The sequence below is a fragment of the Colossoma macropomum genome, unplaced genomic scaffold, assembly GCF_904425465.1.
Source record: "Colossoma macropomum unplaced genomic scaffold, Colossoma_macropomum, whole genome shotgun sequence".
Lineage (NCBI taxonomy): Eukaryota > Metazoa > Chordata > Actinopteri > Characiformes > Serrasalmidae > Colossoma > Colossoma macropomum.
Genome location: NW_023495267.1, coordinates 1,678,488 through 1,695,582, shown reverse-complemented (window position 1 = coordinate 1,695,582; position 17,095 = coordinate 1,678,488).

The following is a 17,095-nucleotide window of genomic DNA, read 5'->3' as shown; positions in this document are numbered from 1 at the left end:
GGGGTACAGCCGCTTGATTAGCCACATTCATTAACGTGGGAACTACAGGGACGTCAGAGCTCTCCTTGTGATCTTTTGGCCCGGCGCTGCTGCTGTCACCGGTAACACATAAGAGTCAAAATAAATAATGAAGGCGCCTGAAATGCAGCTTCTTCTTCACCCCTGGGAGCAGCTTCCATTTTCAGAAATCTTACATCGCACCTGATGCACTGCCTCTGTCTAAATATAACTCTCTCTCTCTATCTTTCTCTCTCTCTCTCTTCTCCCTCCTCTTTGTCACTCTCTCACACACACACGCACATTCTTTCTCACACTCTCTCACTCACTTTCCCTCTTTGTCTCTCTCTCTCTCTCCACAGTATGCTTTCACTTGGGTGCAGAAACCGCTGCTTCTAAATCTGGATCAGTTCCATTAAAGTTACAATTGAACAGCACTCAACAAAGATCTGGAAACATTTTCTGCCGGTATATAATCAGGGCAAGTTGTTTTGTGCGCAACATACATGTTTTAAGCAAGGTCTAAGATACAAAGCTGTTTGGACAAAAGGAGCTGGCAGCTTTTACCTGTGTTTTATGTTTAATTATTCTCTCTCAAAGGATAAACTTTAAACTTTTAGGTCTAGATATCTTTATATGTGAGGAATATTCTTGCTCAGGCTGTTTTGTTATGTCCAAAAGAAGATGTCTCTACCACAGCATCTGATTGTTCTAATGAGGAACCTCTACACTGATCCACAAACCAAAGACAATAAAATGACAGACTGCTTCCACAGTGGCAAAAGTGTTAGTCAAGGCTGGGTACTCTCAACATACTCGTTTAACCTGTATGCTTAACATGTAATAAGAGAAATAGGACTGGAGGAAGATGATGGAGGATTCAAGACAGGCGGAAGAAACATCAATAACCTTTGATATACGGATGACAAAACACTCACAGTGGAAAATCAGTAAGATCTGAAGGCTCTTATAAGGAAAGTGTAAGAACAGAGTGAAAAGATGGAACTTCAGCTCAATATGAAGAAAACAAAGGTTATGACAAGAGGAAAGGCTGTTAACTGTGCCACTGATGGTGAAGACGTCAAAGTGGTGGACAGCTGAATCAATTATTAACTAAAAAGGATCCAGCACTCAAGAAATATGACACAGATTGGCACTCAGCAGAACAAGGATGAAGAAAATTGAAAAGATTTCTAAAAAGAAAAGATCAGAATTTTCCAGGCTATAGTCTTTTTTTCTTTGAGCTTTGGTGTTGGAGAAGACATTTAAGAGTGCCTTGGATGGCAAGGAAAACAAATGGATCCTTGACCAAATCAAGCCTCACCTCTGACTCACAGCTCAGATAAACAAACTGACTCTTATTTGGGCATATCATGATAAGAGGGAATTCATTGGAAAAGACATTTGTGTTCAAAACAGTTGAAGGCAAGAGAGGAAGAGGACAAACAGCAACAAGATGGATGGAGACAGTCAGAGGAATCATGAACAAGGTATTCAGAATCTTGAAGACCTTTGACGTGTGTTTATGTTTAATTGTAGTTACATTGTTACCAGAAAAGTACTGTACAAAAGACAAAATTAACACAGTATCATAAACCTTTGACTAATCTATCTTTAGGAACTGGAGAATATATGCCACAAGCTCAATTTAACCAAAAATGACTTTTTACAAATGAGTAGATTATAGCTTCAAAAGCGCTTCAATCAATCACACGTAATTAGACTATAAGAGTGTTACACCTTAAGCACAGTGGAGAGGCACTTTACCTTACATTGGCCTTTGCCGAAGCGCGAGAGTATCAGCTCTCACAGTGAGAACAATAGAGATGGGAGGATCATCATCTGGGGACCCACGGATATAATTATGGAAATCAAAGATCATTTTTGTCTCCGGTGGCAACAATGTAATCTGAGTGTGAATAGAGACAAAAAGGACAAATATTGCGTAAGATATTTCACCCTTTGCCTTGAACATGCTGCACGAGTCACTCTCTAAGTGCATTAGATTCAATTTAACATCAGTTTGGTGGTTAAGTGGACTGGTGCATCCAGTACATGATGCACATGGTGATGTACTATAGATGCTTTTGTAAGTTATGCTGCATTCATCAGAAACTGGGAAATACATATTTACTTACTTGTAAATTTCCCCTTGAACAGCCAATGAAGTCATATTTACAGGTGGGAAAGCTGGTATTCTGGATGATACACAGGTTTACCAGAGAGGACATAAAGCACTGTGAAAAAGTCGGAAACCACTTTTTCATTGATTTCATTTCCAGTCAGAACAGCCATTAAGTACAGGTTATACATTTTTTATTGTCAGAAAAAAGGCAGAAAACATATGAAGAGCACATTTGCAAAAAAAAGTCTCCATTTTAATTAATTTTTATTATTTTTTAATATGCATTCCAGGTAATATCAATCAAACTTGTTTTGTAAAAATAACAACAAAATACAGGTAACTTAAATTAAACTTTATTGATTTTTTTTGTTTGTTTTTTTTTATTTAAGTTGAGAAAACTCCAATGATCATTTCATGTTTCAGAGTTAAACAAAGCCATGTAATGAGTGCATGTTTCTTTGCAGTGCAATATGTAACATTCTTTAACATAAAACAAGCAGGTAAAGTGCTGAAAATTGCAGCAAAAATAGCCCATTAATGGGCAATATTAAACATCTGTAAGATCAGACCATGGAAAAATTCTAAAGCTGAATCTCAAACAGCTCACTGTTTTCTATATAGTACACTATGTGAGTTATGAAATTTTGCTTTTACAACCAAATATTGCATTTTATTTATTTTTATTGTGCACACATGGCTGAATCCAAAGTGGTTCTTTGTTAGACACAGTGTGCACTGTTTAGATACAGTAGCTATTATTTTTACTGCACTTTGTAGGGAGTAGGGAGTCATTTGAGATTTTGCCTGAAACCGTTTGCAGCAACCGTTACTGCACACTGATTTGCTGGATGGATTTATCAGGTTCTGCTGGAGAACAGCACTAGTGTTTGACTCTTTCTGCTGTAAAACGTGAACTTGCAGCGACGTGACAATAGATAATATGACTTTTGTGACAAAATGTATTTAGACTTAAGAATACTCTATGTGTTAAGAGTAACTCACGACTGTCAGCTCGTTTTCTTAAAGGATGGCGTTTATCGTTTCTTGCAAATGAACTCATATTATAATAATAACAGAAAATTATACAGAAACCTCAACAACTAAATATAATATTGTGGTGCGCTGCCATCTCATGAGTGTAGAAGCTTTGCTATGCAAAATGCATTCAAAGAGGCTCATGAGATGCATGTGCCCCCAATGAAAAAGTACTGTTTTTTGTTTCATAATGTTGTTTTGTTGATGTTGATGTTATACCTCCAAAGTTCAGTCTTAGAAGTTGGTTGCATTTTCTGCTACCTATGATCCATGTAATCCTAAACACATTCAGTGATGTTGATGAGATGAGGTCTGGGGCTCTGGGGTGGTCAGTCCATTGTTTGATTCACAAATGTTCCTCTTTTTTGTCTGTTTGCTTTTCTCAGTAAGGGCTTCTTGACAGTTACACATCCTCTCAGACCCATAGTGCTGAGTTGTCTTCTCACAGTTGCTTCTCCTATCTCTACTTTAGCACAGTACTGTACATCCTGGCCTGTCATGCCAATAAAAACAGTAGACTTGTTGGAGAATGTGAAAAATAAATACTTGATGCACTTCTATGCGATCTGTGTGCTTTTTAATAAAGTAAAGAAAAAGCAGGATACACATTCTCCTGACCCCCATGCTTTCCATTTCCATGTGGTGGGCGGATCATTCAAAAAGCACCCAAACGGAGTGAAGTCATATTTACTAGTTTCCCATCTGGTATGTACAACCTTCTGATGAGCACTTGAATGCAGCATTAGTTTAAATCACTAAGACTCATGTTGCACTTCTAATGGAAGATCTACTCTGAGGAGAAATTCTCCACTGAAGCATTAACTACACAGATATAAAACACCTTTGATCAGGTGACAACTAACGCTGGAGACCTAAAAAATACTCTAAATGCACCTTCCCTCTGATCTTACACCATGCCACTCTCACTGGACTCTGATCAGTCAAGGGAAAGCTAAAGAGAATGACACTGACAATGTGGCTCTTGAAGCAAATCAAAATCTTCGCCTAATTCTGTGCTATTCGATCTCATTAACAGCTACATAACAGAGGTGTGATGCTGACGATCCCTCCAGTCTAATTCTCTTGGGCTATTTTGAATCCGCTTCATTCTATGATGTGACCATGTGAAGTGTGATGAAAGGATTAGGGAGAATAGCCACACGAGTGGAAAGACAGAAAGTGTTTTCTCCAGATTTCTAATTTGAGAGACCTGATCTGCAGCGTTACAGTACTTGTTTTGTCTGGTCAAACCTACAGCATGTTATAACTGGAGTTAAAAACATCACCTTCCATTTATCTGATGATTTGGGCATTCTTTGTAAAACTATATTTTCCTTGTTCCTGGATGTTCTTCTTGTCAGCTTTCCTAATGAATGACAACTGAAATCTTTGTGAACAAAATAAAAGCTATGCTGGAATTTTATGGCTATACAAAAAGTAATTCTGTATTAAGAATGTGAACATAAGAGTAAAGCCATGTTGACGAGACATTTAATTTAAACAGAAATCGATATGCATTGCTAGACTTTTTTGGGTGTCTTTGTGGGTGGAGTGTGGGAAAATCATTCAAACATGAAAGCTTATAAGGGAAAACTACTGCCAATTGTTGCTCTTTTTCATAAAATCAAGCAAAAAAGATCTGTATGAATTTTAATCAAACCAGTTGCTGGATTATGTTGCTGGATATTACTGCGAATTTACTACAGCGATTAGTTGTTGCCACGACAGGCCAATGTACACTAGGTGTAAAGGTGCTTACACACTAGACAAAGCAAGAACAGAGGGGTGGATGCAAATGCATGTGGACCTTGTCCATTTAGGCGGAGTGTGCCTGGCTGGAGCAGGGATTGGGTTTGCTCAGTACAAATTCAAGCGAGCAAATCAGAGTGATGTCTTTGCTCGTCCATGCATGTTTTGATTGCTTGACATTCCCTACATCAGAAGCCATTGCAGCGAAAGTTGAAATGGTTTGAACTTTTAGATGCTCGATGAAGAGTCAGATCTCTGCACACAGGTATGTTTTCTATTCCGACAGAGCAAACGCAGCATCCTTACTGAAATACATCAAATGAGCTGCAGTTTTGACGCGGCATCAGCTTCTAGTGTGAAGGCACCCTAAGGCCACATTCAGATGGACAGGTCTGTGTCAGTCAAAACAATGCATTAGTATCCTTTGCTGGTTTGTTGTAGATTTAGCTTTTCCCCATGTGACAGGCAATCTGGCGGGCAGGAGACTCAGACATGGACACTAATGAATGAAATCTGCTGGCAGTAACGGTTCTTTGTCATAGAATGAAGCAGAAGAGATGTATGTGAGTGAACACAACATATCAGTTCAGGAAACAACTTAGAGAATGCTTCCATGTTGTTCAAGAGCTGCACCAGGATAACAACCAGTTTTAGCTTCTTCTTCATATTACTGAGTGACAGAAACTCCACCTCCACACTGTGTCCTATTGGCTGAGGCACTGTTACATCAACATGCGCTCCATCAAATGTTCAACTTTGTTGAACTTTTTCAACGGACAATGGAGAGTAATTTTCACACTTTGCCATGCATTGTTGTCTATCATCTGTCAAAGCATTCTTCTCACTGAAATCAATGGCAACTTGGTCTAAAGCTGAAATTTTTGCCGTTGCTTTAAATGAAAACAATGCGCTTATGGACAGCATACACCAGTGACAGCATGGCAGTGCATTACACCCTGTTGTACATTAAAGACATTGACCAGAGTAGAACTTTTAACACACTCATGTGTCAGACAAAAAGACAATACTGGGGCTTCAGTTAGTAGCATCAATATTGATCAAAATGGAAGCAAACTAATCATTGCTGTCAACTCCAGAACTGTACTATCCAGCTATACTGTTATAGTAATCAAAGTAGGACAGCAATGGATTCGGATAAAATTCACACAGGTCTTTTTTGTGTCGTTTTATGAAAAAGAGCAGCATTTTTCGCTTACTTTTCATGTTTGAATGAGTGTCCTGCTCTGATCCATAAACACAGCCACCCAAACCAGCCATGTGTTTACGCACGTATTTATTTATTTGTTTACTTGACGCATACCAAGATATCCTGTGAACATGGCCTAAATCAGTGTTAGCAAATGGGACAGGTAAAATGTCAGTCTAAGGCTATAGAGGGCGGCCATTTCACCATAAAACATCCCCTGTGGGCCTCAGTTAAAGGGGAATGTTTCACAAGTTTCTGAATAATTCTGTGGTTGGAATATAATCAAAGTCATTCAGAGTACATTGTTGTGAAATGGTTCATTTGCAGAGAAACATACCGACTCAGATTTCAGTGGTGTTAATAGGAACCGGACGTTCTGATGGCTACAACACAAGCATAGCCATTTTACTTACTATCCAAAACCACCAATGAACCTACACATCTTCTGTGTATGTAACACTGAGGATGGTAAATATTGGTCAGTCCAAAAAAAAAGTTTTCTTTGGGGACTATTTTGCCTTAGAACACCCTTCATGTACCCCTCCACCATGAATGGATGACAATTAACTGATTAAAATACATTTTAGACCAAACCATTATCACAAAACTACTATAAAACAATGTCTCAGACATCAGTGTATTAATAACCATTTCATGTAAAAACTTTCTGGAAGGGAGCTTTTAGAGGTGTTAAACTCCTCAGACGTCTGGTTCCTATCACCACCACTGTGAACAATTCTGTTTCTCTAGCACGAAGTATTTCACACCAAACCACTCTGAATGATTTTGCTGACATATTAACTGGTTAATTATGCATACATTTTGAAAGATTGGCGGAGTTCCCCTTTAACATACTGATGCAGATCACCTCCTCGTGCATAAGACAACGTCCATCTGCAGATGGACTCGTCTGCTATAGTCTGGAACCGAAGGCAAACGCTTGGCGTCCACTATTGAACAGATTGTCTCCTGGTAATTACACGCGGCGCATATGTTCTGATACACGATTTCTTTCTCCCCCACTACAAATCCTCTCGGACTGCTATCCTCTCCCCTTCTTGTCTGATCTAACAGGTCGGATCAGCGTGTTCGCTTCGCAGGACTGAATGCTTTTGTTTTCCCTTTTATTCCCTCCAACACAGACCTGCTTGGGCTTGCGTGCTCCCTAACCGTGTGGCTCTTTAAGAAAGCGAGCCTGCATGACATTCTCATGGCATTTGGTGTCTCAGCGATTGTATCAGCCGGACGTGTGTGACAGCGATGAACTGGCATGGACCTCCTAAGTTGCCTCCGCGCGACCCTGCCTGCCTCTTGCCCGATTCCTCACTTCAATTTCGCTCGCCCGCGCTCGCATTTATCATCTAGATCCAGGCAAGCCGTTTCCCTGCTCTAACAGAAGAAGAAGAAAAGATGATTTCAGAACGTGACTTGGCAGCACAGGGCAATCTTTTACTTTTGCTTCTGGGAGGAAACGCGCGAGCGCCCTTATCAAAAGCACGCGAGATGGTTTCAGATGTTCTGACAGAGACCTGCTCGTGGAGAGCGCTCACAATGCAGGCTACAGGCTCGCCGGGTGATGACTGTGTGCGGTGGGCCGTATCCTAGGAGATTTGTGAATATCTAATAAGGAGTTTGTTGCTCATTTCGGAGAGTGGCTGCTTTGATGTCTCTCCGTGTTGAATCTCCAGATTAATGTCAATTTTCCCCGTAATGAAGCAGTGAGCCTGAGGGTCTCACATTTGTCGCTTATTAACAGACGTTTTCCACCTATCGGTAAACACGGCCTGCCTCATTTTGACGAGGTACGTTGTGGGAAAGCTCACCATTAAAAAGTGAATAATCACTTTAAGTGTTGTGACTTCACGTGCTGAGCTGTCTGTAGGCTATGATCCATGTTTCAATGAGAGCAGCAAGTAGTTAATGTTCATTATCGAGATGGTGGAAACACTCTGGACCTTCTAGGCCTTTAGAGACCTCCTAATGATTTCCAGGAATAAAAAAAAAACATATCTGTACATTGTAACTCATTTGTATTTGATAGCATGTTTTACTCGATAGTTTGTTGTATTTAATCTATGCAAGCATTGTAGTTATTGTAAGTTTTGGTTTGAAACAAAAGGCTTAAGATCTTGAAATGGCCAGAAGAAAATTGTCCAGTCAGGATTTTTTTTACTGTGGTATCCAGGTAGATACAACAAGCTAGTTCTCACCTTAGTTAGGACTTCAGGAGCCGGACTGAAGGCTTTGTGCTTTAGATTAACTACCAACATGATTAAGAATTGGCAGAGGGATCTACCAATCACATTTTGATTTACAGTCGATGAGATCACATACATCACACAAACATATGTCACTGTTTAGGCCATCTGGAGGTCATGTCGTCATGAATACAACCATGAATATAAATGGCACCCTTAATAGGTTTCATTCAGCTGTAGAAACAGAGAACAGCAGCGGCAGCTCTATACCAGGGCTCATACATGCAAAATAAAGTATAAATGTATTTTACGTGCTTCAAATGTTAATGTTCATGGGCACCATTTTTAGATTAGTGCTAACATACTATTAGAAATCCCATTAGGGGCTATCGGAAATTAGCATTACTGTTAAGGTGGGTTTTTATGTATTGCCCAAACTGAAGCCCTAGCTCTAGTAGTCATAGTTCACCACTGCACCATATCTCAGACAAAAATGTAAACACTTTGTTAAACCAACTCAATGTGTACACATGTCTATATGAATGAACGAGCTATTTATCACATAAAAAAAAAAAGATTTAAATTCTGATGCAGTTTAGAAATTCATTATCAATGACTTTGATACAAGCCAAGTGGAGGAGGGTTCCTGCTAAAAAGAGCAGAAATCAAGAATAAATGACGTTTCAAATGAATTTTCACACATTTTAGAAAGTCATTATCAATGACGATGTTACAAAATCAAAGCAGAAGTCTGAAAAGAATAAATATCATGAGCACAAATCAAGCTTAAAATGAATTTCCACACATTTTGGAAAGTCATCACCGATGACTGCATGCTTCTAAAAGCAAAGTGTAGGAAGGTTCCCATATAAAAAGAGGAAAATCGAGCGCAAATTAAGTTAGAAATGAATTTTCACACATTTTAGGAAGTCATCACCAATGACGGCATGTTACTGAAAGCAAAGTGGAGGACAGTACAAGAACAAAATCTCAGTGACTTCAAGCTGTATTGATTGGAAGGTCCGCTAATGTGGGCTCAAGATCAATAATCTATCCCTTTTGAGTCCGTCCTATTTCATGCTGCTAAAATGGAACGTATTTGGAGCAGACTGTGCTCCGAGTGCTGTGTTCTAGTGTCAGGTTAGTTGTTCTTGAGTAAATATTGTCTGAAAAATGTCTAAAACTCCTTTTTTTCCCCACTTTTTCTTATGACACGACAGATATGGGACTCACTCTACTTTCTGTCTCTGTAAATTGAATGAAACCTTTTATCAGAGAGCAAGGTATATTTGTCAGGTTTGACAGGTTATTGGAAACCTTGTTTTGTATTCTTACCCATTTTTACTAACTGATTCAACAAATTATTGTTCTGTATTCTTATCCATGTCAAATGGAGTGTTCTCCTGTGCCATGATTCCCAAGGAACTCATGGGGTTTGAGTGTAAAGAGGGATGATGTGACCAACTCAGAAATTCATTCACTCCTTGTTTACACCTGCCACTAGCACAGGAGCTCGGGCTGCTGGCCTTTAATCAGTATTTGGATCTAACCTATGCATTTTTAAGAAGCATCAATCTTTAGCTAATCTGCTTTTTGACTGCGCTGATGCATTTGCATGTGTGAGCGTAGTTGTCCATACTTCCGTAACACCAAGTTAGAGAGCATCATGGTTCACACCTCTGGCTGTGGCTGTGACGTCTTAGACACCAGAAGTGTTCTCTGACTAAAATACACTTTGTGAGCTGAGAGGAGGGCGGAAACTGAGCAGTGCCGGATATGTTCTTCTCCGTCAGCCCATTCGCTGCTGAGACAGCCAGCCTGTAGACAGCTTGATGGTGTCAGCGCTCATCTGCACATTCTGGCATGTTTAAACCTGACACTATCAGGATCTCCTTTGCAGCATTATCCCCTTGAGCCGCTAACATGTTAACTGACTACATACACTCAATACACAACAGAGTCATTCCCAGGTTTTCTTTTCAAATTTTTAGAGATTTTCAGGCAACCCAGGCTTACATGGCAATATCCTCCCTCTCCTATAGATGTTTAATTCTTTGCCGCTGTCTGTAGACTATAGCAAGAGTGCAGAATGGTGCTGCTGTAGAAGATGATAACCTTGTCCAATTGTCTAGCAGTTGAAGGAGATAAGGCTGCATGTTGGGGATGGACGCGCGCTGCTTTTGCTGTGTCTAATCGCTCCTGTTAGGGAGGTGGATGGCGCTGGCAGGTATAGCGGAGGAGAGCGGAAAGTCGGTAATTATTGCCAAGCTGGTGGGAGGGAGCGCATGGGCAACAGAATAAGATCCATTAGACTCCAATGCCTAGCCTGGCAAAGTGTTCTCACGACAAATTTGTAGGAAATGTTACAAGCAAGGGAGGCTTTGGAATAATAACAAATGAGGTTGAAAAAAAAGTACAAAAAATAACCCCAATCCTAGAAAACCTATGGTTTATGCAGTTTTACTTTTTTTTAATGTAAGACATCTGATTCAACAAATTATCAAGCCATTCATGACTGATTTGTCCAAGCAGACAAAACCAAGCCTGCACTTTTAAAAATAAAGGTAACAAAAAGGGTTCTCTGAAGCAATGTTCACTTTTGGTTCCCTGAAAAACCTTTCAATGAATGCTTCTTTAATAAACTATATTTTTAATGAGACGTGTGTAAACCTTTCGTAAAGTTTAAAGAACCTCTGACACAACATAAAAGGCACAATGTTAAACGCCAGTTAAAGGCTTTTTCTACAACATCCGAGCCAAGAACCGTTTAGGAGCCCATACTTTCAAGAACGTGGTCAGGAATGGGGGCAAAACCCCACCTTGTTTTCAGTATATAGTGCTGATTCATAAAAAACAAAACCTCCACTGTGTGGACCACAGGCTTTATAGCCTGAAACTCTGTAGCGGATGATGCAGCTTTTATGTGCTATGTGCTTCGGCACTTGGCGGCCCCGCTCTATCATTTTGCATAGTTTAACTGCTTCGTGACTGAGCTGTCATTGAGATACATTCATTTCATAATAGCACTTTCAGTGGACTACAGCAGGTCTAGCAGGTCAGAAATTTTACAAAATGACTTTTGGCAATGGTGGCATGGTGGCATGCTTTAACAGTCTAACAAGTCACTGTCACTGAGCTCTTCATCCCATATTTGCTTGATTTTATACACCTGTTAGAAACGAGCAAGGCTGAAATTAGGTCCATATACTTTTGGCTATATACTGTTAATAAAGATGTTAAATCATGAACATTTATGTTATCACTCATATCACTAGCTAGCTAATTAGCTAGCTTTTTGCTAACGATACTCGCTTTCAAGAAGATGTCTGTTTCTATCCCCACTCTGTAGCTTTATCCCACGGAGGTTGAACATGTGTCTACAAATGTTTCCAATCACATTTTATTGATTGTTAGTGATCCCTTGTAGCACTCTCCTTCACCCGTCACCCTTAGGGACAAATGCTTTGCACAGCCATTGCCTACATCACTTTCTTTTCATTTGTCTGAGGTGGCCAAAGGAATCTCAGAAATGCAGCAAAGCTCGTTAGTGAAACATGGCAGCATGGAGCTACTGTTTGGTAATCCGCGAGGCTCTGGCTGACCATTTGGTTCGGCCAGTCTCCTCACCTGCTGACATGCCCAGCAGGCGAAAGCCGGCCTGCTATCAGAGATAGCAGCGTGAGACAGCCCAGCCGCTCCACGCACTCCTCACAAGCCGGTCTCGTTTAATCAGGTCAAATAACTCAACACCAGCTCATGTAGCCTCACACGTTTAACCCTCCTGTGCAGCTGATTGCTGACTGCGTGAGGATTAAATCTTCTGCATATTTTCACCAGTGCAGGAAAGAAAAAATTCTCACACAACAATTTTGCAGCCTGATGCGTTTGTCAGTGAGCCAAATTTAGTGGGCAGCTACAAAGTCATTAGCATTTTACTCAGAATCTGACAAACAGACTGAATCCATAAATGTCACTCGTTCCTTGATTTAATCACTGTTTTAATCATCCTGTGACAGTTGTGTAGTGGTTGGAAATTCCACTCAGTTTAAGGTCAGATCTCAAATCAAGTCCCCGCTATTTAGATGAAAACCCAGACCCCCCTCTAATGCCCTGGTTAGTCTGCTGAAAGGAATGTCAACACAGGCAGAAATAAGAGGGCAACATCTTCATATAATAGCACACATTCAGGCTTCTCGGAGATCACTTAGAAAGAGATGTATCATAGGAAGGAGGAGACGTGTTTGTGAAGTAAACACAATGCTGGAATATTTTGCGTGGAACAATCTCAATATCACAAAGGGATGAGTCACCCGTATTATTATATCTCCTCCCATGATGCCTCCTCAAAACTCGCTGGATTCGCACACAAACATAAGAGCGCAAACACACACACACACACACACACACACACACACAAAAACACACATGCATAAGAGTGTGTACACACTGAGAACACACACGCATACGTTCACACAAAGAAGCACCACAAACAAAATATGTGCCTTCTTTGTTCATGCACAGATTCTCTAGTGTTTCATTTACAAGTCTATGTACTGACAACAGAACACCCAAGTGTAGCGTATTAGCATAGTTCACAAGTTAGCAGCTATGTTACAGTACAGTGCAAGAAGTTGGAGATTATCCTGCATTTATTTAATTAACATTCAAAGCAGCCAAATTAACCATTTTTTAGTATCAGGAAAACATATTCCACAGAAATTTACACAGAAGCCTCAACAACTAGCCTAAATACAATATCAGTATTTAGTGTGTCCGCTCTTTCGTTCTTGTTGGGAAACTTCAAAGTTCAGTCTTAGAAGTTGGTTGCATTTTCTATTTCCCAAGATCCAAGTAATCCCAAACACATTCAGTGATGTTGAGGTCTGGACTCTGGGGTCAGTACATTGTTCTGAGAACACCAACAGCTTCTTTGTTTAATTTGCAAATTTTCTCCTTTTTTGTCTATTTCATATTCTCAGTTATGACTCCTTAACAGCTACACATCCTTTCAAACTCATAGCATTGAGTTGTTGTCTCACAGTGGAAGGATGGACAGAAACACCTGTGGGTTCTTTCAGATATGAACAAGAGTGAAGCTTTGTTTTCTTTCTCATAAATGAAAGTTTGAACTACTGTTCATTTGATGATTTTGGATGTTTTGGTTGTCTACCAGGTCTTGCATGGTTACTAGGAGTCCCATTTTTTATATATCTTTATATATTTTGAACTCCAGTTTCAAAATCTCCCTTTTTTGCTCATTTTCCTTTGATTTCCCCCTTTCTCATACAAGTGGATTAATTTACATCTAATCTCCTTCAAAAAAATCACCTGAAAAATTAGTAACTTCTACCATAACTTGCCTGTTTTGACTCAAAATTAAATAAATGAAGCGTGGACTTTTGCATAGCACTGTATTTCAAAACGTAGATGTTACACTGAGCCTCCCAGGGTGTGGTTGGAATCAGGTGCAGGTTTATTGAGGCATTCAAGTAACTAACAGGCTGAATGAAATCCTTCAAGATGATGTCAACAATCAGAAAAACACTCCAAAAACACAGTCCAACTTTCAAAACCAAAATACCAAAGCTAGGTCATAACCAGGAAGAAAACACAAAACACACCGCTCAGAATTATACGGAAAAAACAAAACAAGACCTTGCACTGAGCCCATGTCTGAACAGAACCTAAATACTCCACTAAATGGCCATTGATTAGGACCAGGTGTGACATGAAACTCAATACTCAGGAGAGTGAGACCTCTGTTGGTGAGGAGGAGAATGGGTAGCAGATGTGACAGTAGGCCCCTAATATGAACATACTATTTACCTTCGCCCCTAAACACACACCTCCCACACACTTTATCAGACACACTAACTCATACATATTCCTAACTCTTTCATCCAATCACACACTCATTAACATCACACACGTTAACAGTGAGTCCTTTCCCAGTGAGGTTACATCTGCGCAAATAAAAAAATCTTGAAGCCTATATTGAATAACCCATTCCAAACAAGCAATTTCAATCATTTAAAATCATATTTTTATATGTGGAGCAGATCATGTGTGTGGCTGAGGCTGATAACTCATTAGCTCACTCCCTCACATTTAGCAGTCGGAATATGCTCCACTAGGGGGAGTTATTAGCACTCAAATAGTTTTGTGTGCCTCAGTGAAAGAAAGGAAACTGGCATTAAGCCATCCTAGGCTAAGCTAAAGGATTTACTGAAGAATTCACAGTAAAACAACATCACAAAAAGTGAAGAACGTGTTATTTGAATGTCTATTACAAGCTTAGTATCATAGGCGAAATTAAGTCCAGTGGAACAGTGAATGTATACACTTAGCTAACATAACATAGAGGCACCAACCCCACAAAAGGCCAACAGAAATAAGCTTTACCTTTGTGGTGGTCAAAATGAATAAAATATAAAGAGAATAAATAAATAATGGCTCAAAAGATATGTCTTTATAATGTCATCATCCAGAAATTATTGGCCAACCCTATAAAACAACACAGTTGCTATCAAGCATGGCTCATGTAGCCTCTTTCATGCACTACGCCTGCTGTCTCTTCTTCTTCTCCCTTCTCATTACCATGCAATAGACCACACACAGTCTCCTGTGAAAGTATTGGAAGGCAAAACCAATTGTTCTCTTTTTGCTATACACTGAGGATGTTTGGGTTTAAATCAAAAGATGAATATGAGACGATAGATCAGAATTTCAGCTTTTATTTCCTAATATTTACATCTAGATCTGTTGAACAACTTAGAACATGGCATCTTTGGTGGCAGACCACCCCATTTTCAAGTGAACAAAAGTATAGGAGCAGATAGTCTTACAGTAACAAAGTAAAGAACACTTAATATTTGGTTCTCCCTTCAGTCTCCTCTTCGGTGAGATGCATGCTTAATTAGGCGAAGGTCTTGTGATTGACCCAGTGTGTTTTAGGTCATTGTCTTGCTGCATGATGAGGTTCCTCTCCATTAACATGGATGCGTTTCCCTGTAAATTGGCAGACAGAATGTTTCTGTAGACTTCTGAATTCATTCTACTGCCACCATGAGTAACGCATGAGTTATCATGTGTTACATCATCATTAATGATTAGTGAGCCCATTCCAGAAGCAGCCATGCAGCCATGACACTACCTCCACTGTGCTTGACTGATGAGCTTGTATGCTTTGGATGATGAGCTGGTCCTTTCTTTCTTCACACTTTGGCCTTTGCATCACTATGGTAGAGGTTAATCCTAGTCTCATCAGTCCATAAAACTCTACTGTGGCTCAACTCTTTTTTTTTCCAGTCTGACCTTTCAGTTCTTACTGCTGATGAGTGGTTTGCATCTTGTGGTATGGCCTCTATATATATATATATATATATATATATATATATATATATACATATCTTGAAGTCTTCTTCGAACGATTGTGATACTTTCAGCCCTGCCCTGTGGAGGGTGTTGGTGATGTCACTGATGGTTGTTTCTGGATTTTTCTTCAGAGATCTCACAATTTTACCGTCATCGACTGCTGTTGTTTTCCTTGGCCGTTCCATGTCTGGTTGTTAGTACACCAGTGGCTCTTTCTTTTTCAGGACATTCCAGATTGTTGTATTGGCTATGTCCAATTCTTGTGCAATGGCTCTGATTGATTTTCCCTCTTTCTTCAGCTTCAAAATGGCTTGCCTTTCTCTCATAGGCAGCTCTCTGGTCTTCATTTTTGTTTATTCTTTTTAACAACAAATGCAGTCTACACATGCGAAGCCCAGGGAACACCTGTAAGTCACATGTTCCAGTATTTTTGCTCACTTGATAAATGGGTTTAAACAAAAGGTACCATGTTCTAAGTTGTTTAATACATCTAGATGTACGTATCAGGAAATAAAAGCTGAAATTCTGGTCTAACGTCTCATATTCGTCTTTTGATCTCAAACCCAAATGTCAGTGTATAGCAAAAACAAAAGAATTGGCTGTGCTGTTCCAATATTTTTGGAGGAGACTGTATGTGATATTTTACTATGTTGCCTTTAATATTCTTATATGTTAAATTTTCACTTATTGTTCTTTTAACCGTGGCATTTGTATATGACCTTTTCACTCCCTATATAATAATCTTTCACAAGGCGACTCTGATTCTATAGAATTTAATGGGAAGTGAGGATGGCTTATATGTCCTTGTTTACTCAGATGCAACATGTTGGGCTTTTGATCCTCTTATGTGTTTGAGACATAAATTAGAGAGGGAGAGAGAGAACGGTAGAGAGAAAAGGGGAGAAACAGCACACACAGGCCCCACTGACCCCAACTGCCCCTTTCAGCAATCACTCTTAACAATAAGAATGAACCCTATGAATAATAATGCTAGTCATAATAATTCATGATTATCCATCTGGAAGGTGTAGTGAGAGGACACTGTCGGCATGGTTACATAAAGGCGCCTATCTCTTTTCAATAGTTGTCATCTTTTTCACCTTTGAAATTATAGCTTCTTCTGGTGCTAATGTGCTAGCTAGAAGAAAAGTACTCAGAATTAGTTCAAAATGAGAGGATCTAAGCATATTTAGATCATCTGAAATTATAATAAAAAGCAGTAACCAAATATGCAAATGAATACAATTGTATGGAATAGTCACAAAGTGTAAATTTAGACTGCAAAGCTCTTTATCCCTGAAAAGTCTGTGGTTGGAATCCTAATCTGCGATATTTCAGTAAGATTCCCCAAGAGAAAATGACATAAATCCACTCTGCAAATGTCTTAGCCAAACTGGGATTCTGAAACTT